Source organism: Sycon ciliatum, chromosome 10 (assembly GCF_964019385.1).
Source record: "Sycon ciliatum chromosome 10, ocSycCili1.1, whole genome shotgun sequence".
NCBI classification, from domain to species: Eukaryota; Metazoa; Porifera; class Calcarea; order Leucosolenida; family Sycettidae; genus Sycon; species Sycon ciliatum.
The window spans coordinates 19,152,593-19,170,853 of record NC_088652.1 but is presented as its reverse complement, the minus strand read 5'-3'; the positions used below and the strand labels follow the sequence as shown (position 1 = coordinate 19,170,853).

General features: G+C 45.8%; 2 long non-coding RNA genes across 4 annotated transcripts in view; both read right to left on the bottom strand.

The window, feature by feature from the left end:
• LOC135825756 (uncharacterized) overlaps positions 1–18,261 on the bottom strand; it is a 38,147-nt gene that overhangs the window by 10,081 nt on the left and 9,805 nt on the right. Inside the window, exon 1 of one of the 3 annotated variants that reach the window (XR_010555129.1) lies at positions 2,431–2,490. The exons of 1 other annotated variant lie outside the window; for it this stretch is intronic. This is a non-coding gene — a long non-coding RNA (uncharacterized LOC135825756). Of the gene's footprint in view, positions 1–1,696; positions 1,761–2,430; positions 2,491–18,261 lie in introns of those variants that run through there. One more of the 3 variants, XR_010555128.1, reaches the window with a different exon arrangement.
• LOC135825900 (uncharacterized) lies at positions 6,888–8,663 on the bottom strand. Its single transcript, XR_010555167.1, has 2 exons — positions 7,913–8,663; positions 6,888–7,124 (listed from the first exon to the last, which is right to left on the bottom strand). It is a non-coding gene; the product is annotated as an uncharacterized LOC135825900 (long non-coding RNA).

The window sequence follows — 18,261 nt, the reverse complement described above, 5'->3', positions numbered from 1 at the left end:
ATCTCGAAGTTTTGGGCCTTTTTGTCCGTGATTCTTCACTTTGCGGCTGAACTATTCACAGCAATGCCAACATTTTGGCGTCACTGAATACGGGTGCCAGCGGCCTACAAGAAAACCAAAAATCAAATCAATGCGACCACTCACATCACAGCTGGGTCATGTTATAGAGAGGTACGTTGAAAGTGACACGTGGGCACAAATGGTCAAAAAGCGACAATTTCTCACCGTTCTGCCTGTTCGAAGCTCAAGAACTGACCATCGCCACCCTGATCTTGTTGTTTAGCTAGACATAGGGAAGTTGACGAAGAAAAAATGCCACATTTCAGTAAACAACTTCCCCAGGGCTGCTCAAAGCTGAAACAAGCTATCTCGAAGTTTTGGGCCTTTTTCCCCGTGATTCTTCACTTTGCGACTAAACTATTCACAGCAGTGCCAAAATTTTGCCGTCACTGAATACGCGTGCCAGCGGCCTACAAGAAAACCAAAAATCAAATCAATGCGACCACTCACATCACAGCTGGGTCATGTTATAGAGAGGTACGTTGAAAGTGACACGTGGGCACAAATGGTCAAAAAGCGACAATTTCTCACATTTCTGCTCGTTCGAAGCTCAAGAACTGACCATGACCACCCTGATCTTGTTGTTTAGCTGGACATAGGGAAGTTCACGAAGAAAAAATGCCACATTTCAATAAACAACTTGCCCAGGGCTGCTCAAAGCTGAAATTAAGTTATCTCGAAGTTTTGGGCCTTTTTGTCCGTGATTCTTCACTTTGCGGCTAAACTATTCACAGCAATGCCAACATTTTGGCGTCACTGAATACGGGTGCCAGCGGCCTACAAGCAAACCAAAAATCAAATCAATGCGACCACTCACATCACAGCTGGGTCATGTTATAGAGAGGTACGTTGAAAGTGACACGTGGGCACAAATGGTCAAAAAGCGACAATTTCTCACCGTTCTACCTATCGAAGCTCAAGAACTGACCATCGCCACCCTGATTTTGTTGTTTAGCTAGACATAGGGAAGTTGACGAAGAAAAAAATGCCACATTTCAATAAACAACTTGCCCAGGGCTGCTCAAAGCTGAAACAAGCTATCTCGAAGTTTTGGGCCTTTTTCCCAGTGATTCTTGACTTTGCGAATAAACTATTCAAAGCAGTGCCAAAATTTTGTCGGCACTGAATACGGGTGCCAGCAGCCTACAAGCAAACCAAAAATGAAATCAATTCGACCACTCACATCAAAGCTAGGTCATGTTATAGAGAGGTACGTTGAAAGTGACACGTGGGCACAAATGGTCAAAAAGCGACAATTTCTCACCTTTCTGCCCGTTCGAAGCTCAAGAACTGACCATCGCCACCCTGATCTTGTTGTTTAGCTGGACATAGGGAAGTGCACGAAGAAAAAATGCCACATTTCAATAAACAACTTGCCCTGGGCTGCTCAAAGCTGAAAACAAGCTATCTCGAAGTTCAGGGCCTTTTTGCCCGTGATTCTTCACTTTGCGACTGAACGATTCACAGCAGCGCCAAAATTTTGGCGTCACTGAATACGGGTGCCAGCGGCCTACAAGCAAACCAAAAATCAAATCAATGCGACCACTCACATCAAAGCTGGGTCATGTTATAGAGAGGTACGTTGAAAGTGACACGTGGGCACAAAATTATTGGTCAAAAAGCGACAATTTCTCACCTTTCTGCCCGTTCCAAGCTCAAGAACTGACCATCGCCACCCTGATCTTGTTGTTTAGCTGGACATAGGGAAGTTGACGAGGAAAAAATGCCACATTTCAATAAACAACTTGCCCAGGGCTGCTGAAAGCAGAAATTAAGCTATCTCGAAGTTTTGGGCCTTTTTCCCCGTGATTCTTCACTTTGCGGCTAAACTATTCACAGCAGTGCCAACATTTTAGCGTCACTGAATACGGGTGCCAGCGGTCTACAAGCAAACCAAGAATCAAATCAATGCGACCACTCACATCAAAGCTGGGTCATGTTATAGAGAGGTACGTTGAAAGTGACACGTGGGCACAAATGGTCAAAAAGCGACAATTTCTCACCTTTCTGCCCGTTCGAAGCTCAAGAACTGACCATCGCCACCCTGATCTTGTTGTTTAGCTGGACATAGGGAAGTTGACAAAGACAAAATGCCACATTTCAATAAACAACTTGCCCAGCGCTGCTCAAAGCTGAAAACAAGCTATCTCGAAGTTTAGGGCCTTTTTGCCCGTGATTCTTCACTTTGCGACTGAACGATTCACAGCAGTGCCAAAATTTTGGCGTCACTGAATACGAGTGCCAGCGGCCAACAAGCAAACCAAAAATCAAATGAATGCGACCACTCACATCACAGCTGGGTCATGTTATGGAGAGGTACGTTGAAAGTGACACGTGGGCACAAATGGTCAAAAAGCGACAATTTCTCACCTTTCTGCCCGTTCAAAGCTCAAGAACTGACCATCGCCACACTGATCTTGTTGTTTAGCTGGACATAGGGAAGTTGACGAAGATAAAATGCCAGATTTCAATAAACAACCTGCCCAGGGCTGCTGAAAGCTGAAACAAGCTAACTCGAAGTTTTGGGTCTTTTTCTTCACTTTGCGACTAAACTATTCACAGCAGTGCCAACATTTTGCCGTCACTGAATACGGGTGCCAATGGCCTACAAGCGAACCAAAAATGAAATCAATGCGACCACTCACATCAAAGCTGGGTCATGTTATAGAGAGGTACGTTGAAAGTGACACGTGGGCACAAATGGTCAAAAAGCGACAATTTCTCACCTTCCTGCCCGTTCGAGGATCAAGAACTGACCATCGCCACCCTGATCTTGTTGTTTAGCTGGACATAGGGAAGTTGACGAAGAAAAAATGTCACATTTCAATAAACAACTTGCCCAGGGCTGCTCAAAGCTGAAACAAGCTATCTCGAAGTTTTGGGCCTTTTTCCCCGTGATTCTTCACTTTGCGACTAAACTATTCACAGCAGTGCCAAAATTTTGCCGTCACTGAATACGGGTGCCAGCGGCCTACAAGCAAACCAAAAATGAAATCAATGCGACCACTCACATCAAAGCTGGGTCATGTTATAGAGAGGTACGTTGAAAGTGACACGTGGGCACAAATGGTCAAAAAGCGACAATTTCTCACCGTTCTGCCTGTTCGAAGCTCAAGAACTGACCATCGCCACCCTGATCTTGTTGTTTAGCTAGACATAGGGAAATTGACGAAGAAAAAATGCCACATTTCAATCAACAACTTGCCCAGGGCTGCTCAAAGCTGAAACAAGCTATCTCGAAGTTTTGGGCCTTTTTCCCGTGATTCTTCACTTTGCGGCTAAACTATTCACATCAGTGCGAAAATTTTGCCGTCACTTAATACGGGTGCCCGCGGCCTACAAGCAAACCAAAAATCAAATCAATGCGACCACTCACATCACAGCTGGGTCATGTTATAGAGAGGTACGTTGAAAGTGACACGTGGGCACAAATGGTCAAAAAGCGACAATTTCTCACCTTTCTGCCCGTTCGAAGCTCAAGAACTGACCATCGCCACCCTGATCTTGTTGTTTAGCTGGACATAGGGAAGTTGACGAAGAAAAAATGCCACATTTTAATAAACAACTTGCCCAGGGCTGCTCAAAGCTGAAACAAGCAATCTCGAAGTTTTGGGCCTTTTTCCCCGTGATTCTTCACTTTGCGGCTAAACTATTCACAGCAGTGCCAAAATTTTGCCGTCACTGAATACGGATACCAGCGGCCTACAAGCAAACCAAAAATCAAATCAATGCGACCACTCACATCAAAGCTGGGTCATGTTATAGAGAGGTACGTTGAAAGTGACACGTGGGCACAAATGGTCAAAAAGCGACAATTTCTCACCGTTCTGCCTGTTCGAAGCTCAAGAACTGACCATCGCCACCCTGATCTTGTTGTTTAGCTAGACATAGGGAAGTTGACGAAGAAAAAAATGCCACATTTCAATAAACAACTTGCCCAGGGCTGCTCAAAGCTGAAAACAAGCTATCTCGAAGTTTTGGGCCTTTTTCCCCGTCATTCTTCACTTTGCGGCTAAACTATTCCCAGCAGTGCCAACATTTTGCCGTCACTGAATACGGATACCAGCGGCCTACAAGCAAACCAAAAATCAAATCAATGCGACCACTCACATCAAAGCTGGGTCATGTTATAGAGAGGTACGTTGAAAGTGACACGTGGGCACAAATGGTCAAAAAGCGACAGTTTCTCACCGTTCTGCCTGTTCGAAGCTCAAGAACTGACCATCGCCACCCTGATCTTGTTGTTTAGCTAGACGTAGGGAAGTTGACGAAGAAAAAATGCCACATTTCTGTAAACAACTTGCCCAGGGCTGCTCAAAGCTGAAACAAGCTATCTCGAAGTTTTGGGTCTTTTTCCCCGTGATTCTTCACTTTGCAACTAAACTATTCACAGCAGTGCCAACATTTTGCCGTCACTGAATACGGGTGCCAGCGGCCTACAAGCAATCCAAAAATCAAATCAATGCGACCACTCACATCAAAGCTGGGTCATGTTATAGAGAGGTACGCTGAAAGTGACACGTGGGCACAAATGGTCAAAAAGCGACAGTTTCTCACCGTTCTGCCTGTTCGAAGCTCAAGAACTGACCATCGCCACCCTGATCTTGTTGTTTAGCTAGACGTAGGGAAGTTGACGAAGAAAAAATGCCACATTTCTATAAACAACTTGCCCAGGGCTGCTCAAAGCTGAAACAAGCTATCTCGAAGTTTTGGGTCTTTTTCCCCGTGATTCTTCACTTTGCGACTAAACTATTCACAGCAGTGCCAACATTTTGCGTTCACTGAATACGGGTGCCAGCGGCCTACAAGCAAACCAAAAATGAAATCAATGCGACCACTCACATCAAAGCTGGGTTATGTTATAGAGAGGTACGTTGAAAGTGACACGTGGGCACAAATGGTCAAAAAGCGACAATTTCTCACCTTTCTGCCCGTTCGAAGCTCAAGAACTGACCATCGCCACCCTGATCTTGTTGTTTAGCTGGACATAGGGAAGTTGACGAAGAAAAAATGCCACATTTTAATAAACAACTTGCCCAGGGCTGCTGAAAGCTGAAACAAGTAATCTCGAAGTTTTGGGCCTTTTTCCCCGTGATTCTTCACTTTGCGGCTAAACTATTCACAGCAGTGCCAAAATTTTGCCGTCACTGAATACGGATACCAGCGGCCTACAAGCAAACCAAAAATCAAATCAACGCGACCACTCACAACACAGCTGGGTCATGTTATCAGTCCTGGTGATGTCCTAGATAGGACATCACGGAACCCAGCATGGCCCAGCATACATACTATGCTGTTCCCATAGTAATCGTGACACGTGACTCAAAACTTTGTGTCGCGTCCGAGGAAGATGAACATGTCGCACTCAAAACAAACGCAACGAGGGCCTTTCGTCTCAAAAGTAATAATTATTATTAGTTGTCGTTCTCCTGGCGGCTTGCCTCAAGCGAGTCGAGATTCCTATCTTGCCTCTTACCTTCACGAATTTTATTTCCCTCGTTGTGGAGTACGACTGGACAAAGGAACTGGCAAGCGAATCGTTTTGGTCACATTGGAAATTGCAAGTGCACAAGAGGATTGGCGAAGCAATTTGCGTTCGCACTTTCAGCAGAGCAGTAGCTGCTGCTGCGATAAAGTTTTTACTTTCGCCATTGGCTTCAGGCAGCAGAAGGATCTGGCTGAAAGCGATGGCGATACGTCCATGACCACCACGTCCTGGGTTGATATCCAAGAAAGACCGTCCAAGGTCCAGTTTTAGCCAAGAGCTGGCCAAGAAATCAAAAACGCCAACAGCAAGCTTTGGCCAAATAATATCTTCCAGGCAGTAATTTACGGGCCTAGCGCCTGCTGGCTTGTCTTCCTCCTCTGCATGGCCAGGTTTTGGGCGAAATGAACGCACGGGGCGTGAACATGGTGAAGAAACATTCCAAAGGCAAAACATTCAAAATTAGAACCAATCGTTTCCAAAGAAGCGCCGCGTGGCTACGAGAAACCCCACATGAAATCCCCAAACGAAAACGGCCATTCGGTCGGGTATTCGATGGAGAATCGAATATATGTTGGACTCAGTAGAGCGTCCAGCCCCTATATGATGTCCAACCCCTATATAGAGTCCATTGGTCCAAAATCCACTGTACAGAGTCCAAATTTGGAATCAACTGTGAGCTCAAAGTTTCGATGGACATCACTCCCTGTATAGAGTCCAGCCAATTGGCTTCACCCCTATATAGAGTCCATTGGTCCAAAATCAACTGTACGGAGTCCAAACTTTGAAATCAACTATAAAGAGTCTTTATGTGGACGACACCCCCTGTATAAAGTCCAGCCAATTACGCATCCCCTATCGAGTTCGAAAATAGACATAGGATCTGCTGTAAGCAGTGAATATTAACCAGAAAACGACCTCTCCCTTTAATCCTTTACATCATTCACTTCTCAAGATAAAAAAATATATATTGAGGCGCCACTGCAGCCACTTCATTACATGAAAAACCCTACAAACACCATCCTCAAATCAAGTGGTCTCTTCGCAGACGCTGCAAATTACAATATCTCAATCATGTAGTGTTGCCAAATTATTGTGCACGCACACACACATGCACACACCCATACAACGCCAAGAAAATACCTAGAAAAAAAACAAGAATCGAAAGAGAATAATGGAGAGCCCAGGATTAATTATTTGTTTTCAAATTATTGTGCGCGCACGCGCGCGCACACACACACACACACACACACACACACACACAAACTTATACAACGCCAAGAAAACACCAAAAAAAGAGTAGAGACACAATACACACCCAACTCCAACAGCCATGCAAACGTCCACCCATTTACATGTAAAGTCAAGAGGGATAACAAATAATTATACGAAACGAATGCATACGGGGACGGGTACACGCACGTTTACATACACGTAGTAGTGTAAGAGAGTAACATAGTGCAGTGGTCAGCATAATACTAGCACATGCTGAGAGTGCAATAGCAAGCTTCACCATTGCTCATGGCCATGCAAATGTTCAGCAGCACTCAGTTCCGCAAGCTTCTGAAGATCAGCACACCTGCAACAAATAGATAGCACAAGGATACGCTTATTACCGTAATGATGCATGGGAGCACACAACTACCAAGTTCTCAACAAATGTGATGCTCAATGAAAATCAATCCACTCAAAGACCTGTGAACAGGTGACGGTGGGGACAACAATCTATTAGTAATACGAGGAACAAGATCGTTTGTGCCCACTCAAGACGCACAGACACACCAACATACATGTAGTGTACACAGTGTTTCACTTCACTGCAACTAAATTCAAATGAGATGATTTGAACAATCTGTACAGCGTTGCTGTCAGTCAGTCTTCCCCAAGATGGAAATGCAATGATTTGTTGTCACGAGGCAGTTTCACCGACACAATGTCATGTTCGTGACATCAAAACGGTTACTTCAGGGAATACGAGTATTAGCTTGAGAAGCTTTTTCTTGTCATTGGCATACAAGCAATCCTCCTAGTCCTACTACTACTAGTACACTGGCACTGCGTTTGTGGATCCCATTGTATTTGACATCATACTACAGGAACAGTGTCGTGGAGTTCACATAATTATCACAGGGATAAAAATACATTTCTCATGAAATAAAATAATAATTGATGATAGCTAGACGATCATATACGATTGATGCAAAGTCCTTGCAGTCCTTGAGGACTATTACGAAGTGGTTGATTACTTTTAGGGCATTCATTCAAGCAACATCAAACAAACGCGATACGCTCCTTGAAAATGGAAAAAAAAATTCAAGCATAACAACAGAACAGCAGACCAATCGAAACGAGTAAAAGCTTCCTTACCTCAGTCATCGTCCTGCCATGTAGTTGGACAGCCTTTTGACACGGTGGTACAGGCAGCTCTTGTCCAGTCAAACAGGGGTATCCTTGTGGCGTCGAACGAAAGAGAGTGTCAGTGTATCTGACTCGTCAGATTGCAACTGTGCTGAACTTTTCTCTTTCTCCGCTTTCTGCTTTCATCCCTCGCTCTGATGAAACCGTTCAAACGTCTTACTGGCAGCAATGGCCAGCCAAACAGGGGATCATTGTGGCGTCGAACGAAAGAGAGCGTCAGTGTACCTGACTCGTCAGATTTGAACTGTGCTGAACTTTTCTCGTTCTGCAATTTCTGCTTTCATCCCGCGCACTGATGAAACGTCTTCAGAGAACCACAAGACGCTTTCCAGATTTGATTTTGAACGTCTCCTTATCCTCCTTGGTTACCTCGAGACAGATTACTGTCAGCAACTGCACAGCAGAATTGGCAGCCATGGCTGAAGTGAAGAAAGGAATGCGCTGCCACGAGGCAAGCAAAACTGAAAATGTTTTTGTTCTCTTTCGGGCACAACACACAGGACGGCGTGACTGGATAAACTGGACTCCTGGACTGTGAATAGGGGACTTGTAGAAAAAGTGTACTCCTTATAGGGGATTGCGCGGCAGGATGAAGCTGATCAAAACTGAGGGGACTCCTGGACTCTGTATAGTGGATTTTGGACCAATGGACTCTATATAGGGTGCTGGACATCATATAGTGCATGGACTCTATACTGAGTCCTACATATACACTACCTCAATCCCCGCCGCTGTCTGATATTCTCCGCCTATTCCCTCAAACTTGACCATTTCGGAAAGAAATCCATCGCCATTACGATCGCGCATCCTCCACATACATTCAGAAATGCTCACGCAGCACTTCTTTTCATCGCGTGTGCGCGACCGACGCTTCCATGACAACTCTGGGACAGGTAACCAATCAGACTCATTCAGAGTGCGATGTCCTAGATAGGACATCTCCCCGACTGGTTATAGAGAGGTACGTTGAAAGTGACACGTGGGCACAAATGGTCAAAAAGCGACAATTTCTCACCTTTCTGCCCGTTCGAAGCTCAAGAACTGACCATCGCCACCCTGATCTTGTTGTTTAGCTAGACATAGGGAAGTTGACGAAGAAAAAATGCCACATTTCAATAAACAACTTGCCCAGGGCTGCTCAAAGCTGAAACAAGCTATCTCGAAGTTTTGGGCCTTTTCCCCGTGATTCTTCACTTTGCGACTAAACTACTTGGTCCGGCTCATCGCAATTGTCGCTTATCTCCCACGCACTTTTTGACACGTAAAACCCAGTCCAATCACGATATCTAACTTACTTTTGCTTGGGAGGTTGTGATGGCAAGATCAAATGAAGCACCAAAGAAAAATGATCGCGACTAGCGCTTTGAATCGCGATGTGTTCGACTTTTTTGGAAGTGGAAATCTGGCCATTCACATGATGATTCACTGTCTGTGTTGCCAAAACTGCAAAAGCCAAGCGCAGCGACCCGAAGACCGGAACTGTAGGCACATCCTGTAGAGCGTGACAGGCACGCTTGCACGGCAGAGTAGTATGAGCGTCATGCTGAAGAAGAAAGGTGTTTTCGATGCGATGCGCGCATGGCAGGGACGTTTTGGTTGTTCCTTCGTGGACCTGGCAGCAGCATTACAAGAGTCGTGGTCAGCTTATCCAGCGGAGCGTATGACAGCTGTCTGGAGAGGCTTGTATGCCTCATTCGAAGGCTTTGTTGAAACACGCTGTGGTGACACACAGGTCACACTGCCCACGGTTCCTTCAAGCACGGAAGTGCCAGCCACAGCTGTTTCTTTTCCATTGCTGCCATACGACAGGCTGACAAAGCAAGAGATACTCTATCTGTCTACACAAGCAGCTAGACACCAGCAATTTAATGTCAGCTCATGTAACGGCGGCAGCTCAGTGACGGAGAGTTGAATGAACTCTGGACCTGTAAGAGTGTGAGTGCAAGAACGCGCTCCTTCGCTGATTTATTTCGTGCATTTTGCTTACCTTGCTTCTCTTCTATGACTCGCTTCACCTGATTCCATGGCTGATTTTTTTTCTTGTGGCGGAGAGTATTCATGTATCATGCTTCCTCACTATGCCCATTGAAAATTTCACAGAGCGCCAACAAAACTCCTGTTCTTAGTGGCGATAGATAAGCGACAATTGCGATGAGCCGGACCAAGTATTCACAGCAGTGCCAAAATTTTGCCGTCACTGAATACGGGTGCCAGCGGCCTACAAGCAAACCAAAAATCAAATCAATGCGACCACTCACATCAAAGCTGGGTCATGTTATAGAGAGGTACGTTGAAAGTGACACGTGGGCGCTAATGGCCACCCTGATCTTGTTGTTTAGCTGGACATAGGGAAGTTCACGAAGAAAAAATGCTACATATCAATAAACAACTTGCCCAGGGCTGCTCAAAGCTGAAATCAAGTTATCTCGAAGTTTTGGGCCTTTTTCCCGTGATTCTTCACTTTGCGGCTAAACTATTCACAGCAATGCCAACATTTTGGCGTCACTGAATACGGGTGCCAGCGGCCTACAAGCAAACCAAAAATCAAATCAATGCGACCACTCACATCACCGCTGGGTCAAGTTATAGAGAGGTACGTTGAAAGTGACACGTGGGCACAAATGGTCAAAAAGCGACAATTTCTCACCTTTCTGCTCGTTCGAAGCTCAAGAACTGACCATCGCCACCCTGATCTTGTTGTTTAGCTAGACATAGGCAAGTTGACGAAGAAAAAATGCCACATTTCAATAAACAACTTTAGGGTTCACGGATTGGCATGCTAGCGTCGCCAGCTACATCATGCACGTGACAGGCGCGTGCATATACTGTCCCACACAATCGGTCAGTGCTCAAATCGCATTTTCCCATCAATATCACTCGCTTTCAACTCTACGGGATTCATTACGGTTGTCTCAAACTGCCTGAATTTTTGAATCCACACGCACGAAAGACATTCCAAGACTTCCACCGTTCGTATTTTTTCAAACGAGTTCCGGGTTTTCCAGTAACTTTGGCCAAAGTTCGGCTAAAAAACAGGGGGAGCCGTTGCGTTTCCGTAAAATACTGAACGGTAGAAGGATAGCCAAGGTCGAGAGCAAAACAACAAGCCATTATTTGTCAAAATCGAACAAGAAACGGCTCAGCGCATCTATTTTCCGTGCACGCGCGCGCGTACTTTGGCCGACAAGGTGTGGAGAATTTCTGAAGAAGAAGAATAACAAGAGCAGCAGCGCTCGATCCCGACGATGGAGCAGCTCTCGGAACAGCCGTGCTGGATACTTCCAATCCCGACAATGGAGCGTGTTGGCTGTTGTGAGCTGCTGAAACGACCATGACATTTCTTTTTCTTTGTATACCCTACATATCTTGACGTGCCCTAGCTCAGTTTCGGCCTCTTTACAGGAAGAATATTTTCTTCCATGGCATCAGCGGCCAAACAGCAAGAAGAGCAACAGATCGAGATTTGCAGGGCAAACAAAGGATGCGTGCAGCTACATCTAGTCAGGTTCGATGCAGCTGCGCTTTGCCAGAACCTCAGCATGCAGATAAGAAAAGACGACAGAGTGTCTCAGATGGAACTGGATATTTCGCCAAGACCGCCACTGCCGCCATCATCAAGTCCAGGTCAGTCAGAAAAATGCAAAGCCCGAGTGAAGTGAAGCCACTGAAGCTAAGGAAAAATTCAAAAAGTACGCTCTCCGGCTAGACTTCGAGTCGATATTTTTTTACTTCGATAGGCGCTGTCGCGGCCAGGCTGTAGCGCGCGTCCATAATCCAAAATGGAGGCGCACGTGACGGGTGCTTTTAGTGGCAAGCCGTGAACCCTAAACTTGCCCAGGGCTGCTGAAAGCTGAAATTAACCCTTTACCGTTTTAGGTATTTGTACAGCATAAACCGACCGTCATTGTTCATGCCGTAACTTTTTTATTTTTCACTTTTATTATGTACAAAATGGGGTGATTCTGAAAGTAAAAACCCTCAGGAATGCGATGCAACAACTTTCAAGTCCAGAAAACGAACACAGATTTCACTATTTAGCACTAATAATTATTTGGATTTATTCCCGATCGGGCAAACTGTTGCAATATGCAATAAATCAGATCCTTGCACTGGAGTGGCTCCCTCAGGTAAGTGGATACCAGGTTCGTTCTCTGGGTGGAATGCAGGAGTGTTACCAGTCACAGCGGTGTCAGCATTGTCCCAAGTATTGCAAATATCGACTAGTGCAGGTTGCACCGCTGGCTGTACATAGTACCTGTGCACCACGACCTCTACCGTGACGACGGCCTATTCCACGGCCGAATCCTCTCTCTCTGCCACGTCCCCTTCCACCATTAGTGGCACTCATCTCAGCGACATTGTCGTCGTCTGTGACATCCATGTCACTCTCACTGGCGCTGCTTTCACTCGCCATGTCATCGTCGCGGTCGTCGTCAGAATAAATATTTTCAACAGGATTGTCTGGCTCCACAAACTCATCTTCGCTGGATGAGGCAGCGACAGAGTCGTCAGGAAGGGTCTCCAGAAGCGAAAGAGCTTGCTCCGCGTCCATGGCTTGCACAGTAGGGCAGACAGTCGTGAGGCCAGCTCAAGCAAAAGTCGAAATAATCTGCAGGCAATACCAAAAGTCGCAGGGTACGCACTTTTCCCAAAGCGCATTTTTCAAGTCGCGATTTTCGCGATTTTTTATATTGCATCACACAAAAAAATTGTCGGCACCCTCTGCGCGTACATCTTGGCTACCAGTAGGAAAAATCCCAGCTCTCTGCGGTGAACCAGTCCAGCGCTGTGCGCATAGAAGTCATCGACCGCGAGGGGTCGAAATTTGTACGTACAAACGGTAAAGGGTTAAGCTATCTCGAAGTTTTGGGCCTTTTGCCCGTGATTCTTCACTTTGCGGCTACACTATTCACAGCAGTGCCAACATTTTAGCGTCACTGAATACGGGTGCCAGCGGCCTACAAGCAAACCATAAAAAATATCAATGCGACCACTCACATCACCGCTGGGTCATGTTATAGAGAGGTACGTTGAAAGTGACACTTGCCCAGGGCTGCTCAAAGCTGAAATCAAGTTATCTCGAAGTTTTGGGCCTTTTTGTCCGTGATTCTTCACTTTGCGGCTGAAATATTCACAGCAGTGCCAACATTTTGGCGTCACTGAATACGGGTGCCAGCGGCAAAAATAAAATCAATGCGACCACTCACATCACCGCTGGGTCAAGTTATAGAGAGGTACGTTGAAAGTGACACGTGGGCACAAATGGTCAAAAAGCGACAATTTCTCACCTTTCTGCCCGTTCCAAGCTCAAGAACTGACCATCGCCACCCTGATCTTGTTGTTTAGCTGGACATAGGGAAGTTGACGAAGAAAAAATGCCACATTTCAATAAACAACTTGCCCAGGGCTGCTGAAAGCTGAAATTAAGCTATCTCGAAGTTTTGGGCCTTTTTGTCCGTGATTCTTCACTTTGCGGCTAAACTATTCACAGCAGTGCACACATTTTAGCGTCACTGAATACGGGTGCCAGCGGCCTACAAGCAAACCAAAAATCAAATCAATGCGACCACTCACATCACCGCTGGGTCATGTTATGGAGAGGTACGTTGAAAGTGACACGTGGGCACAAATGGTCAAAAAGCGACAATTTCTCACCGTTCTGCCTGTTCGAAGCTCAAGAACTGACCATCGCCACCCTGATCTTGTTGTTTAGCTGGACATAGGGAAGTTCACGAAGAAAAAATGCCACTTTTCAATAAACAACTTGCCCAGGGCTGCTGAAAGCTGAAACAAGCTATCTCGAAGTTTTGGGCCTTTTTGTCCGTGATTCTTCACTTTGCGGCTAAACTATTCACAGCAATGCCAACATTTTGGCGTCACTGAATACGGGTGCCAGCGGCGTACAAGCAAACCAAAAATCAAATCAATGCGACCACTCACATCACAGCTGGGTCATGTTATAGAGAGGTACGTTGAAAATGACACGTGGGCACAAATGGTCAAAAAGCGACAATTTCTCACCTATCTGCCCGTTCCAAGCTCAAGAACTGACCATCGCCACCCTGCTCTTGTTGTTTAGCTGGACATAGGGAAGTTCACGAAGAAAAAATGCCACATTTCAATAAACAACTTGCCCAGGGCTGCTGAAAGCTGAAATTGAGCTATCTCGAAGTTTTGGGCCTTTTGCCAGTGATTCTTCACTTTGCGGCTAAACTATTCACAGCAGTGCCAACATTTTAGCGTCACTGAATACGGGTGCCAGCGGCCTACAAGCAAACCAAAATCAAATCAATGCGACCACTCACATCACAGCTGGGTCATGTTATAGAGAGGTACGTTGAAAGTGACACGTGGTCACAAATGGTCAAAAAGCGACAATTTCTCACCTTTCTGCCTGTTCGAAGCTCAAGAACAGACCATCGCCACCCTGATCTTGTTGTTTAGCTGGACATAGCGAAGTTCACGAAGAAAAAATGCCACATTTCAATAAACAACTGGCCCAGGGCTGCTCAAAGCTGAAATCAAGTTATCTCGAAGTTTTCGGCCTTTTTGTCCGTGATTCTTCACTTTGCGGCTAAACTATTCACAGCAATGCCAACATTTTGGCGTCACTGAATACGGGTGCCAGCGGCCTACAAGCAAACCAAAAATCAAATCAATTCGACCACTCACATCACAGCTGGGTCATGTTATAGAGAGGTACGTTGAAAATGACACGTGGGCACAAATGGTCAAAAAGCGACAATTTCTCACCTTTCTGCCCGTTCCAAGCTCAAGAACTGACCATCGCCACCCTGATCTTGTTGTTTAGATGGATATAGGGAAGTTGACGAAGACAAAATGCCACATTTCAATAAACAACTTGCCCAGGGCTGCTGAAAGCTGAAATTAACCTATCTCGAAGTTTTGGGCCTTTTGCCCGTGATTCTTCACTTTGCGGCTAAACTATTCACAGCAGTGCCAACATTTTGCCGTCACTGAATACGGGTGCCAGCGGCCTACAAGCAAACCAAAAATCAAATCAATGCGACCACTCACATCACAGCTGGGTCATGTTATAGAGAGGTACGTTGAAAGTGACACGTGGGCACAAATGGTCAAAAAGCGACAATTTCTCACCGTTCTGCCTGTTCGAAGCTCAAGAACTGACCATCGCCACCCTGATCTTGTTGTCTAGCTGGACATAGGGAAGTTGGCGAAGAAAAAATGCCACATTTCAGTAAACAACTTGCCCAGGGCTGCTCAAAATTGAAATCAAGCTATCTCGAAGTTTTGGGCCTTTTTCCCCGTGATTCTTCACTTTGCGGCTAAACTATAAACAGCAGTGCCAAAATTTTGCCGTCACTGAATACGGGTGCCAACGGCCTACAAGCACACCACAAATCAAATCAATGCGACCACTCACACCACAGCTGGGTCATGTTATAGAGAGGTACGTTGAAAATGACACGTGGGCACAAATGGTCAAAAAGCGACAATTTCTCACCTTTCTGCCCGTTCCAAGCTCAAGAACTGACCATCGCCACCCTGATCTTGTTGTTCAGCTGGACATAGGGAAGTTGACGAAGAAAAAATGCCACATTTCAATAAACAACTTGCCCAGGGCTGCTGAAAGCTGAAACTAGCTATCTCGAAGTTTTGGGCCTTTTTCCCCGTGATTCTTCACTTTGCGGCTCAACTATTCACAGCGGTGCCAAATTTTTGCCGTCACTGAATACGGGTGCCAGCGGCCTACAAGAAAACCAAAAATCAAATCAATGCGACCACTCACATCACAGCTGGGTCATGTTATAGAGAGGTACGTTGAAAGTGACACGTGTGCACAAATGGTCAAAAAGCGACATTTTCTCACCGTTCTGCCTGTTCGAAGCTCAAGAACTGACCATCGCCACCCTGATCTTGTTGTTTAGCTGGACATAGGGAAGATGACGAAGAAAAAATGCCACATTTCAATAAACAACTTGCCCAGGGCTGCTCAAAGCTGAAACAAGCTATCTCGAAGTTTTGGGGCTTTTTCCCCGTGATTCTTCACTTTGCGGCTCAACTATTCACAGCGGTGCCAAAATTTTGCCGTCACTGAATACGGGTGCCAGCGGCCTACAAGCAAACCAAAAATCAAATCAATGCGACCACTCACATCACAGCTGGGTCATGTTATAGAGAGGTACGTTGAAAGTGACACGTGGGCACAAATGGTCAAAAAGCGACAATTTCTCACCGTTCTGCCTGTTCGAAGCTCAAGAACTGACCATCGCCACCCTGATCTTGTTGTCTAGCTGGACATAGGGAAGTTGGCGAAGAAAAAATGCCACATTTCAATAAACAACTTGCCCAGGGCTGCTCAAAATTGAAATCAAGCTATCTCGAAGTTTTGGGCCTTTTCCCCGTGATTCTTCACTTTGCGGCTAAACTATAAACAGCAGTGCCAAAATTTTGCCGTCACTGAATACGGGTGCCAACGGCCTACAAGCAAACCAAAAATCAAATCAATGCGACCACTCACACCACAGCTGGGTCATGTTATAGAGAGGTACGTTGAAAATGACACGTGGGCACAAATGGTCAAAAAGCGACAATTTCTCACCTTTCTGCCCGTTCCAAGCTCAAGAACTGACCATCGCCACCCTGATCTTGTTGTTCAGCTGGACATAGGGAAGTTGACGAAGAAAAAATGCCACATTTCAATAAACAACTTGCCCAGGGCTGCTCAAAGCTGAAATTAAGTTATCTCGAAGTTTTGGGCCTTTTGCCCGTGATTCTTCACTTTGCGGCTAACCTATTCACAGCAGTGCCAACATTTTAGCGTCACTGAATACGGGTGCCAGCGGCCTACAAGCAAACCAAAAATCAAATCAATGCGACCACTCACATCACAGCTGGGTCATGTTATAGAGAGGTGCGTTGAAAGTAACACGTGTGCACAAATGGTCAAAAAGCGACAATTTCTCACCGTTCTGCCTGTTCGAAGCTCAAGAACTGACCATCGCCACCCTGATCTTGTTGTTTAGCTAGACATAGGGAAGTTGACGAAGAAAAAATGCCACATTTCAATAAACAACTTCCCAGGGCTGCTCAAAGCTGAAACAAGCTATCTCGAAGTTTTGGGCCTTTTTCCCCGTGATTCTTCACTTTGCGGCTCAACTATTCACAGCGGTGCCAAAATTTTGCCGTCACTGAATACGGGTGCCAGCGGCCTACAAGCAAACCAAAAATCAAATCAATGCGACCACTCACATCACAGCTGGGTCATGTTAGAGAGAGGTACGTTGAAAGTGACACGTGTGCACAAAATTATGGTCAAAAAGCGACAATTTCTCACCGTTCTGCCTGTTCGAAGCTCAAGAACTGACCATCGCCACCCTGATCTTGTTGTTTAGCTAGACATAGGGAAGTTGACGAAGGAAAAATGCCACATTTCAATAAACAACTTGCCCAGGGCTGCTCAAAGCTGAAACAAGCTATCTCGAAGTTTTGGGCCTTTTTCCCCGTGATTCTTCACTTTGCGGCTCAACTATTCACAGCGGTGCCAAAATTTTGCCGTCACTGAATACGGGTGCCAGCGGCCTACAAGAAAACCAAAAATCAAATCAATGCGACCACTCACATCACAGCTGGGTCATGTTATAGAGAGGTACGTTGAAAGTGACACGTGTGCACAAATGGTCAAAAAGCGACATTTTCTCACCGTTCTGCCTGTTCGAAGCTCAAGAACTAACCATCGCCACCCTGATCTTGTTGTTTAGCTGGACATAGGGAAGTTGACGAAGAAAAAATGCCACATTTCAATAAACAACTTGCCCAGGGCTGCTCAAAGCTGAAACAAGCTATCTCGAAGTTTTGGGCCTTTTTCCCCGTGATTCTTCACTTTGCGGCTCAACTATTCACAGCGGTGCCAAAATTTTGCCGTCACTGAATACGGGTGCCAGCAGCCTACAAGCAAACCAAAAATCAAATCAATGCGACCACTCACATCACAGCTGGGTCATGTTACAGAGAGGTACGTTGAAAGTGACACGTGTGCACAAATGGTCAAAAAGCGACATTTTCTCACCGTTCTGCCTGTTCGAAGCTCAAGAACTGACCATCGCCACCCTGGTCTTGTTGTTTAGCTAGACATAGGGAAGTTGACGAAGGAAAAATGCCACATTTCAATAAACAACTTGCCCAGGGCTGCTCAAAGCTGAAACAAGCTATCTCAAAGTTTTGGGCCTTTTTCCCCGTGATTCTTCACTTTGCGGCTCAACTATTCACAGCGGTGCCAAAATTTTGCCGTCACTGAATACGGGTGGCAGCGGCCT